At 41.0% G+C, this 12,550-nt stretch overlaps 1 long non-coding RNA gene across 1 annotated transcript; it reads right to left on the bottom strand.

The window, feature by feature from the left end:
• Positions 1-8,141: 8,141 nt before the first annotated feature.
• LOC139559026 (uncharacterized) lies at positions 8,142-9,486 on the bottom strand. The gene is made up of 3 exons (XR_011671679.1): positions 8,856-9,486; positions 8,720-8,758; positions 8,142-8,451 (listed from the first exon to the last, which is right to left on the bottom strand). It is a non-coding gene; the product is annotated as an uncharacterized lncRNA (long non-coding RNA).
• Positions 9,487-12,550: the final 3,064 nt, after the last annotated feature.

The raw sequence follows: 12,550 nt of genomic DNA, 5'->3' as shown, positions 1-12,550 counted from the left end.
AGTTAAAAGTCTCCATTACTCAGTTCAGTTTACTTCACATTTAGTTAGCTAATGTAATGGATTTGTTTGCCAGCGCAAGTCTAGATAGCACTAGCTGTATTGTGCCTACAACAGTGAAGTTTCAGTCTGCTAGGTGTATCTCTACATCATGGGTATATCTCTGGCTGACGTGGACATCACCATGCATACACCTTATCAAAATATGACTAATTAAATATTACACCATTCCATTCTCTGAGCTCTGTCTGCAATCAGAACCAATAGTATCTACCAGGAATAATGAATCATAACCAGTAGTATCTACCAGGAATAATTAATCATAACCAGTAGTATCTACCAGGAATAATGAATCAGAACCAGTAGTATCTACCAGGAATAATGAATCATAACCAGTAGTATCTACCAGGAATAATTAATCATAACCAGTTGTATCTACCGGGAATAATGAATCATAACCAGTAGTATCTACCGGAAATAATGAATCATAACCAGTAATATCTACCAGGAATAATGAATCAGAACCAGTAGTATCTACCAGGAATAATGAATCATAACCAGTAGTATCTACCAGGAATAATTAATCATAACCAGTAGTATCTACCAGGAATAATGATTCATAACCAGTAGTATCTGTCGCTCGTGAACACTACGAGCGACAAGAAACCTCAAGAGAGATAAACTTCAGAAAACTCGTTGAGTATAAATCAGCAATATATGATGCGTCAAAAAAGCATTTTCAAAATTTGTATAGAACCCAAATACCTCCTGTAACTGGACTGAAAGATCAAGTGTTGATGTCTAATGGACAACTGTGGAGGTATATGTTTAATTACCCTGCCTGTAAAGTGAAACTCTATACCTTAGCCGAAGGAGAAGAATATACAGACCAGACCTTAGGAGTGGACTACAGGTTTGAAGACTGGCATGTGTTTCGCAAGGTGGTGTGTCCTGAACTGAGAGTTAGCTCAAACGGTTATAACGTGTACACGGGCTAGTCGCCCCTGCCTCCTCAGGAAGAATATTTCATAGGGTGAAAATACAAAGAACGAATGGACTTCCTTGTGGACTCGTGGAGTTCTATATCAGCCACGAGAAAATACACAACGGGAACTTCCGTGATGGTGGGCTGACAGGGGATTTTAGGTTACAGATGCTTATTTCTTTTAAAGGTTGGGATATAATGGAATTGAAATTGTTTGAGTTAGTGGATGCTCTCTTTTTACAGAGCCAGTGCATTATACATATGAGTACTAAGGATGTTGATTCAAAGGAACCCCCAGAAGGGTCAACCCCTGAAAAAACTATGTATGCTGGTGTTACGTTAACCACGCCCCGATCCCAAAGGAATGGTTCAACAATAAAAGGGGTGACCATAAAGCCTCTGGTTCTTCATTTCAGCATATACCATGGATATTCATATGCCATATGAGGACTCCAATATGTGTGGGTACCAGACCCTGAAGACTCTATGCCTCACAGCCCTCCTTTCTACTCCCCCTAGTCATGCCCTCCGACACCCCCTACATATACACAGCATGAGGATGTGTTTGATGGGGTGGTCAGTACTATTTTTGTGGATACCATCAAGGCCTCTGTAGCCGCACTTTTAGATGTGGTGATTGGAGAGTATATAAGAGAAAAATGCCACGGTTGTGAGATCTATCACCCCAGCCAGCGACGACATCCTTGTTTATATGACCCACCCATGTACTTTTTCTTCAACCACTTTGAGGAGCTGGTGAAAAGACTGTGGTCCGACCGTTTTATAACATCAATGGTCAGAGCCCTGGAGTCTATGGGTCTTGTGCCATCTATTCCTAAGGTTTATGGTGTAACAGAGGCTTTCCTACATGACCTGAAGGAGGCGATCTACATCCACGAGAAACTCAAAGAAATCAGGCAATCACTGAGGGACGACAACAAATACAAGAAAGCTTTGGTGGCTGATGTGGTTACTTTCTGGCTCAATGAACCCCAAGAAAACGAGTACCATTATTATATATTTTTTAAATTAGATATAAAGAAATGGGTAACTATTTGCATACCATGTTAGAGGGAATAACTAGATTTTTTCTTTTGAGATAATTTACAACTCTTATGCAACAAATTATTGAAAATAAAGTGGACAATGTCTCGCTCTACACAGCCAACAATACAGGGGTTAATGCAGAGCGTGTGTTAAAAATGGAACAAATCATGAGTCATGTAAGACATACGGGGGAGACTCTACAATGGCCACAACTGGTATCCCGTCTTGCGGATGATTCTGAAGAACTAGAAACATCCTTGTCTAAGATTTTAGTTTATTTGTTTGAGCCATCATTTAATTGTAACATGTATCATATTTTTTGTGTATACACTTATATAACGAATGTATGTGTTAAAAGTATACCATGTGTTGCATGCCTGGGTCATTGAGAAAAAGGGTAATAATATTTTGCTACGTATCCCAAATTGTATGGATACGTAATACTTAAAAATGTATGCAAAAATAAAATGCAAAATGAAAATGAAATGGGTACATTATTGTTATTGTCCATCAAAGAGGCAAGAAGGATGGCTGAGCATGTCACGATCGTCTTGCGGAGAGAGAGAGGACCAAGGCGCAGCGTGTGCAAAATACATTCTCCTTTATTAGAGAAAGGAAAAAACACGCAACGAACACTATAACAAAACGAAACAAAACAACAAACGATCGTGAAGCTATAAACGTACAACATAGACAATTACCCACAAAACCCAAATGCCTATGGCTGCCTTAAATATGGCTCTCAATCAGAGACAATAAACCACAGCTGCCTCTAATTGAGAACCAATCTAGGCAGCCATAGACATACAAACACCTAGACAAGACACTGACCCATAAACGTACAAACCCCTAGACAAACCAAAACACATACATTCCCCATGTCACACCCTGACCTAACTAAAATAATAATGAAAACAAAGATAACTAAGACCAGGGTGTGACAGAGCAGATGTTGAAAAACATGTATTATACCCCCTCTAACTCAGGGTCTTATGGGGGAAGGAGAGGTTCCAGAGAGATATAGCTGAAGAAACAGGTAGCAGGTTAAGCGATGCTCAAGTGAATGATGGCTTGCAGAGCAGGATGCTTACACTCTGCATAAACCTGTGCGAAAACAATTTCCTCTAAATAGAGTTTTTTCTACTCATCCCTTGTCCCAGTTTCAGGCGGATCTATGTGACATGCAGAAACTTAATGATAAAAATTATGGAAATCGATACATACTAACAGTTATAGACATTTTCTCTAAAATAGCATTTGTAAGGGTCTTTAAAAATAAGAGTGGGGTAGAGGTGACCCGGGCCTTTGACTATCTTGGAGGAAGGAGGAGCTCCCAAGAAAGTGCAGACTGACGGCGGTAAATACTATTTCAATAATACTTTTCAGAAACTAATGAAGAAGCACAATATCGTACATTTTGCTACGGGTTCAGATTTGAAAGCTTCAGTTGTTGAACGCTTTAACATGACTTTGAAGGACAGACTGTGGAAATACTTTACGGCTCACAACACCCATAGATACAGTTAAAGTCGGGAATTTACATACACCTTAGCCAAATACATTTCAACTCTGTGTTTCACCATTTATGACATTTAATCCTAGTAAAAATTCCCTGTCTTAGGTCAGTTAGGATCACCACTTAATTTTAAGAATGTGAAATGTCAGAATAATAGGAGAGAGAATTATTTATTTCAGAGAATACTCAGAAACCTTTTCTAAAAGAACAAGCAACATGGCTCTTTTACACCGCATGTGCTCTGAAGCTATAAAAACAGAGCTCGATCTTTTCACGGCCCCCTTAACACAATTTTCAATAGATAGATCCAGTTATGTGGAGATAGCCCCACTCTCTGCCATTACAGACAATGGACCTATAGAGTTTTTCATCCCAGGCCATGGTGACAACTACCTGGACCTCAACAACACCTTATTGCATTTACATCTCAAAGTGACCAAAAAAAAAAAAGAGATGGTACCAATATTGCAAATGATGCCACGGTGAGCCTCATTAATAACCCCTTGGCGACCATCTTCTCCCAAGTGGATGTGCCTTTGGGTGAACGCCTTATCAGTCAAAGCAGTGCCACCTATCCTTATAGGGCCATCATGGAATGTTTACTAAACTACTCCGAAGACACTTTGAAGAGACAATTCAGCGCTGGGCTGTTTAGTAAGGATACTGCAGGAGCTTCTGTGGAAGCCATAGACCCCACTACTGGTGAAAACAAAGGACTGGAGACTCCTGCTCTCTACTGTACAGCCTCTCGAGAGTTTCATCTGCTAGGTCTGGAACACTCTTTTTCTTTCAAGAACGTTTACTCTTAAATTCGGTTGATTTAAGGATAAAATTAACAATGGCCAAGGATGAGTTTTGTCTGATGGCTGCCCGAGACGGTGACTTTAGTTTAAAAGTGTTGGGTGCTCGGCTTTTTATTTTAAAAAGTGTCTATCTCCAGCAGTTCGTCTGGATCGTTCACAGGCTTTCATGGAAGGATATGCCCTTTACGCTCTCCAAGGAATTACCATGAAAACATTCAGTATAGCTGTGGGGAGTAGAATCTGCAGTCAAGATGTAGAGGGGTAACGTGTTTTTAGGCACGTTACCCCTCTACATCGCTATAAGATTGGTTGATCACACCTCTAATACAGGCAGTTTACATTAAAAGAAACTATACATTTTCAGCATTTCAATGCAGAGTATGTTGCATTCTGTCAGGACGGACGTCAGGTCCCTGCTAAGGCTTTCCAACCACAATTCAATAACAAAATATCCTCGCTACAGGATCTAAAAGATCTCTCTTTAACTATTGACAGAAATTATTTTGCAGAGGGTTACACATTGTATGCTTTCAATTCATCACCAGATTATGACACATCAGGAAATCTGTCTGTGGTGTCCCAAGGTAACCTCAGGCTGGAAATGCGTTTCCGTACACCTTTAGATCGTACAGTTAGTATGATTGTTTATGCATGCTCTGATTCAATGTTGGTGAATGCCCGAAGACAAGTCTTAGTGGATTATTATTCATTAAGATATTAAGGAACATTGAGCAAAACATGAAGACCCAAGAGCTACAAGGTCTCATGAGCCGCTTGATAGGAAAACTATTTTGTGGAGTATGGGCTTGTGATGAACTACCTATTGAGAAAACACATTGGGTGATGAACATATGGACTTTGAAATTAACAAGGGAGAGGTTAAGCGTAGGCTAAGTCTGGCATAAGTGTCAGTGTTCCAGGTGAATGGAATAAAGCGGAGTAAGGCGCAGGACACAGGTATGAGTAAAGCCACGATATTTCCTCAATATCAACAATAATCCAACAAGGATAAACATAAACAATCCAGAACACGTACACGGAACCACTTGACAAAAACAATCACGCACAAAACAAAAGGGGAAGCCAGAGGGTTAAATAAGGAACATGATTATGGAATGGAAACCAGGTGTGTACAATGAAGACAAAACAAATCGAAAATGAAACATGGATCGGTGGTGACTAGAAAGCCGGTGACGTCGACCGCCGAACGCTGCCCGAACAAGGAGAGGGACCAACTTCGGCGGAAGTCATGACAATAAGCTTATTCCCACACTTTACAATAACTCTGTTGCAGTGGTCTTAGGTAGTCTCCGTATAGGCTATTCCCTCCATCATGACACTGCTGCCCAGTTGAAGAACTTGTGATCTCCATGCAGCACCACAGCACCATACGCCTTTGGAAAAGTCATATCCAAATAAAAAAATAAGTGTTCAACTTGTAGGCATTGCAATTTAGACTATCATTTTGGGTACTTGCGGAATAATTTTAGAACTCTGTGCTCTATAACTGTTTTTATTATAGGGCTCTTCTTGAAAGAGACCCTAGCTCACAGGCTTCTGAATATATCCTCTAAATACATGTTAAAGAAAATAGTTTAAGAAACACATGCAGTGGCTGATAGGGAAAACAGATCTGGCAATTAGCATAGGCTATAGATAGTCTTGACCATATGGGACCCCTTGGCTTTTTCGCTCAAGCCATGACTTAATCAATATTTTGTTTTGTCTCATTTATTGATATGGATATAGACTCTGCGTGATGGGATTGTGCAACGCAAATGACTATAACAAGCCTACATACAAAGTGGAATGCACTAATACAACAGTCAAAATGCCTAATATAAAGCCTACAGTCCGTGTTCCCAAATACTGGAAAAAGTGTGATTCATTAGGTTACATGACCACTACAATACCCCCACACGGTTCCAAAAAATAATTATGCAATTATATGGCCATTACATAACACACCGCATGGCATATTTACATAGTGGAATAAGCCTAAATCATATTTAGGCTACTTTCTATTTTGCAGCTCAGGCGGTTATTCTAGACAAGGCTCTTCTGTGTCTATCATTCTCACACAAGTCATTTGCTGAAGGCACAAGCCTATACTACTACATCAACTGGTATAACTTTGTTATTGAATGCAGTTTGAAAACAAGCTCTAGACTTTTATTTTGGAAATGAAACTTTCAGATGCCACATTACTGACAAAAGTTTGTACGCATAAAAAAGATCTGTAACCGAGTAAAGGGAGATGTAAAGTAAAAATTCTATATCTAAATGTTCATTCATAGTCGTAGGGCTTGTAAGTTTACAGATCTATTTTAATGTTTACGCTTCATGTTTCACGCATGGCTTTTCTTACGATCCTAACAATACCTACGTTCAACCTTTTGGCAGGTATCTGGCTCCACAGTTCAGTCCTCAAAGCCCCAACTCCCAATCCAGCTATATCCTTTAACATATTCTTACCAGTGGCGGTCAGTGACATTTAAGATAAGGGAGGACCCTTTTTTTTCATGAGCATGGCCTTATTTCTATTACAGCATATTGGATGACTCTCATTCATATTCCATTCACCCAGTTCAATGTAACAGAGATAGGTTAAGGCTACTACATGATACTCAAATGTTCCCTATACCCATCATGAGGTTGCTACAACCTAGTCTATGAATGAAAGTTCCCAACATAGGTGCACACAGGTCGAGAGACAAATTTGAGGTGACAGACAGTGACATGCAATACAGCCTTGCACACTCTTGCATGCATCTAGCTGATACAGGGTGTAAGCATTAGTCCAACAGTTGCAAACAAGAGTTTCTATTGGACAAATTCAGGTATGTTTATCCCCGCTTTGTTCTGTTTGCTTCAGTTTTTCAACAGAATCAACCGAATGAATTCACCCCTGATCACACGTAAACAGAGTTCACTCTCATAACAGCCACATTGTATTCCTTTTCTTCCCTTCACTTGTGGACTTCAATGCACAACACATCAGCTGTATGTGACCAGGCGAAAAAACCTTTCCAAGTCAAACCGCTACACACAGCCTATGTCGTTGTCACCATATTAGCTAAAGTAATGCCATAGTCAGCATAGCTAATAGAACTCATGCATAAACCCACTACAATTATGCAGTAACGTTAGTGTACAGTCAGTAAGCAGTTACACCGGTGGGCCCCGGTGACAATAAATTTGTAATACCATAAGCTTACCTTGACTTGGAAGAGTTCCAGTGTTGTGTTGGAAAGTCATAGTGAGCTAGCTAACATAGCTTCCCTCTGTTTGAGCAGGGTGTTTTAGTAGGCTAAACTAACGAGCTGCATTTGCTAGGTAAGTAAGTGAAACTGAAAAAAAATACTAAATCTCTCTCTCTATTTCTCTTTTGCTTCTCCTTCATTTTGGAAGAAATGAATTTGTTCAAAACTGTTCAACTATTATCTTTCTCTCTTTTTGAGTCAACTACTCACCACATGTTATACACTGCAGTCCTAGCTAGCTGTAGCTTATGCTTTCACTACTAGATTAATTCTCTGATCCTTTGATTGGGGGGACAACATGTCAGTTCATGCTGCAAGAGCTCTGATAGGCTGGAGGACGTCCCCTGGAAGTTGTCATAATTACTGTGTAAGTCTATGGAAGGGGGTGAGAACCATGAGCCTCCTAGGTTTTTGTATTGAAGTCAATGTACCCAGAGGAGGACAGAAGCTTGCTGTCCTCCGGCTACACCATGGTGCTACCCTTATCATGACACAAGGCGAGACCCAGATGCAGACACAGGAGGCAGATGGTTGGAGTCTTACAATGTTTATTCATCCAAAAGGAGTATGCAAGAGAATGGTCGTGGACAGGCAAAAGGTCAAAACCAGATCAGAGTCCAGAGGGTACAGAGTGGCAGACAGGCTTGTGGTCAAGGCAGGCAGAATGGTGAGGCAGAGTCCAGAAACAGGCAAGGGTCAAAACCGGGAGGAATAGAAAAAGGAGAATAGCAAAAAGCAGGAGAACGGGAAAACGCTGGTTGACTTGGAAAAATATACAAGACAAACTGGCAGAGAGACAGGAAACACAGGGATAAATACACTGGGAAAAATCAGCGACACCTGGAGGGGGTGGAGACAATCACAAGGACAGGTAAAACAGATCAGGGCGTGACAACCCTAAAGAATGCTGTTGAGGCTACTGTAGACCTTCTTTGCAAAATAGTGTGTTTTAATCAGCTATTTGGTGACATGATTATATTTAGTATAGTTTTATCTAAAAAGGATAACTTTTTTAAATGTTTTACCATTTTTATTTTTATGAAATTCACTGAGGAGGATGGTTCTCCCCTTCCTCCGAGGAACCTACACTGATTTGGCATATTCTTACCTCTTTGTTGATTTATATCCATTGAATTGTGTCCATTTTCTGTTTTAGAAATTGAAAAGTGAGAAAGTGTCAAACAACAGCCATTTGCACAACTATAAAACAATATCAATTTAGATCATAAAGGGAGAAACCTTACCTTAAATTGAGATCTTAACATTTTTCAGTTAAATACCTTCACCTGCTGTCTTCTCAAATTCAAATAAAAAAAAGTCAGTGTCAAGAACTCCAGGACCTACCGTACTATTTGTGAAGTGAATTGAGTATATCGTATGCTTATTGGTCATTGACCAATCCTGGATGGATATTGACCTCATCCCGTCAGTAGAGGATGCCTTGTTGCTCTTTAAAAGTGATTTCCTCGCCATCTTAAATAAGCATGCCCCATTCAAAAAATGTAAAACTAAGAACAGATGTAGCCCTTGGTTCACCCCAGACTTGACTGTCCTTGACCAGCACAAAAACATCCTGTGGCGCGTTCTGCATTAGCATCAAATAGCCCCTGCGGTATGCAATTTTTCAGGGAAGTCAGGAACAAATATACTCAGTCAGTTAGGAAAACTAAGACTAGCTTTTTCAAACAGAAATGTGTTTCCTGTAGCACAATGTAAAGTCCATGGAGAATAAGAGCACCTCCTCCCAGCTGCCCACTGCACTGAGGATAGGAAACACTGTCACCACCGATAAATCGAAGATAATCAATAATTTCAATAAGCATTTTTCTATGGCTGCCCATGCTTTCCACCTGGCTACCCCTACCTCGGCCAATATCTCAGCACCCCCTGCAGCAACTTGCCCAAGCCCCCCCCCCCCCCCCCCAGCTTCTCCTTCACCCAAATCCAGACAGCTGATGCTAAATCTGGATCACTACAAATCAGCTGGGCTAGACAATCTGGACCCTCTCTTTCTAAAATTATCCGCCGAAATTGTTGCAACCCCTATTACTAGCCTATTCAACCTCTCTTTCGTGTCGTCTGAGATTCCCAAAGATTGGAAAGCAGCTGCGGTCATCCCCCTCTTCAAAGGGGGAGACACTCTAGACCCAAACTCTTACAGACCTATATCCATCCTGCCCTGCCTTTCTAAAATCTTTGAAAGCCAAGTTAACAAACAGATCACCGACCATTTTGAATCCCACCGTACCTTCTCCACTATGCAATCTGGTTTCCAAGCTGGTCATAGGTGCACCTCAGCCACGCTCAAGGTCCTGAAAGATATCATAACCGCCATCGATAAAAGACAATACTGTGCAGCCGTCTTCATTGACCTGGCCAAGGCTTTCGACTCTGTCAATCACCGCATTCTTATCGGCAGACTCAATAGCCTTGGCTTCTCAAATGACTGCCTCGCCTGGTTCACCAACTACTTCTCAGATAGAGTTCAGTGTGTCAAACCGGAGGGCCTGTTGTCCGGACCTCTGGCAGTCTCTATGGGGGTGCCACAGGGTTCAATTCTCGGGCCGACTCTTTTCTCTGTATATATCAATGATGTCACTCTTGCTGCTGGTGATTCTCTCATCCACTTCTACGCAGACAACACTATTCTGTATACATCTGGCCCTTCTTTGGACACCGTGCTAACAAACCTCCAAACGAGCTTTAACACCATACAACACTCCTTCCATGGCCTCCAACTGCTTTTAAATGCTATTAAAACTAAGTGTATGCTCTTCAACCGATCACTGCCCGCACCCTCCCGTCCGACTAGCATCACTACTCTGGACGGTTCTGACCTAGAATATGTGAACAACTACAAATACCTAGGTGTCTGGTTAGACTGTAAACTCTCCTTCCAGACTCACATCAAGCATCTCCAATCCAAAATTAAATCTAGAATTGGCTTCCTATTTCGCAACAAAGCCTACTTCACTCATGCTGCCAAACATACCCTCGTAAAACGAACTATCCTACCCATCCTTGACTTCGGCGATGTGATTTACAAAATAGCCTCCAACACTCTACTTAGCAAACTGGATGTAGTCTATCACAGTGCCATCCGTTTTGTCACCAAAGCCCCATATACTACCCATCACTGCGACCTGTATGCTCTCGTTGGCTGGCCCTCACTACATATTCGTCGCCAAACCCACTGGCTCCAGGTCATCTATAAGTCTTTGCTAGGTAAAGCTCCGCCTTATCTTAGCTCACTGGTCACCATAACAACACCCACCCGTAGCACGTGCTCAAGCAGGTATATTTCACTGGTTATCCCCAAAGCCAACATTTCCTTTGGCCGCCTTTCCTTCCAGTTCTCTGCTGCCAATGACTGGAACGAATTGCAAAAATCACTGAAACTGGAGTCTTATATGTCCCTCTCTAACTTTAAGCATCAGCTGTCAGAGCAGCTTACCGATCACTGTACCTGTACTCAGCCAATCTGTAAATAGCACACCCAACTATCTCATCCCCATATTATTACTTACCCTCTTTCTCTTTTGCACCCCAGTATCTCTACTTGCACATCATCATCTGCACATCTATCACTCCAGTGTTAATGCTAAATTGTAATTATTTCGGCTCTATGGCCTATTTATTGCCTACCTCCCTACTCTTCTACATTTGCACACACTGTACATAGATTTTTCTATTGTGTTATTGACTGTACGTTTGTTTATGTGTAACTCTGTGTTGTTGTTTTTGTCATACTGCTTTGCTTTATCTTGGCCAGGTCGCAGTTGTAAATGAGAACTTGTTCTCAACTGGCCTACCTGGTTAAATAAAGGTGAATTAAAAAAATATATAAAAAAATAAATTGTATGGATATGGTTAGCATGCCAAAAGTTTTTGAATGTCGTACTAAATTCGCCAAAAATATGAAGTATACACGCACAGGACACTATTGCAGTACTTTAGGTCCCATAATGCAATTCTTCAGGAAATGTACGTGGCTTCACATCGTTTCCAGATTTGAAGAAAATGGACGAAAATATGCAGCCGAAGTACAACGAGAGCGGATGCAAACTAATTATGACAAATGTTAAGAAAATGTTGAGCAATGTAATAAAGTAATGACTTTTCAAATAAGTTATCTTACACGCTATGTTGGAATGGTATAGTCGTTTTGCGTTCTCAATGGACATTTGGGTGCTTTCGTAAATTCGCTCTGGCTATCTACTCCTTCATATCACTCTCGTCTGAGTGTGTTGAATATGGCCAGTGTCATTAAACGTCGGCAAAAAAGCATCATTAAATTGTTGCCATCAGCACAGTTATCATCACCAACGCTCTGGATAACATGAAAACTGCCTAACCAGCTCTACTAGGGCGAGTAACATGGTCAGTGGTCTCGTTTGTGTCTGGAAGTAGCTAGCAAGCTAGCCAACGTTACAATGGCAGTCAAGCACCCAAGCTAAGGTCAGAACGCTCAAATCAACCCTACTCCTCGGGCTGAGAGTCCAGAGTGAGCTCTGAATTTACAAACGGACAATCTGACAGTGCTCTGAATTTACGCACTCCAGATTGAATTTAAGAACACACCCGAAGTCGTAAAATGTCTAACTAATAATTTGTTACGCTAACTAGCTAGCAAGAGGTTGCATAGCAACAGCATCAACTTCCGGTAGACAGAGGAAGATCTTGTATGCTCAACTGAAAGGATACTGTTCCTTTACAGTATGCTAAAATGAACTAATAGTATATAGTATGTAGTATATACTCATTAAGTATGTAGTTTACAGTATGTTAGTATGGGTATTCTAACACAGCTCATGTCTTCGCAGTGACCGTACCAAAAGAGTTAACGCCATTCAGTTAGACTAGTATAGCATTGCTTTGGGGATATCTGGTGTGTGTGTGTGTGTGTGTGTGTGTGTGTGTGTGTGTGTGTGTGTGTGTG

This window comes from Salvelinus alpinus, chromosome 29 (genome assembly GCF_045679555.1).
Source record: "Salvelinus alpinus chromosome 29, SLU_Salpinus.1, whole genome shotgun sequence".
In the NCBI taxonomy this organism is placed as follows: domain Eukaryota; kingdom Metazoa; phylum Chordata; class Actinopteri; order Salmoniformes; family Salmonidae; genus Salvelinus; species Salvelinus alpinus.
This window is presented reverse-complemented; position numbering and strand designations above follow the sequence as displayed.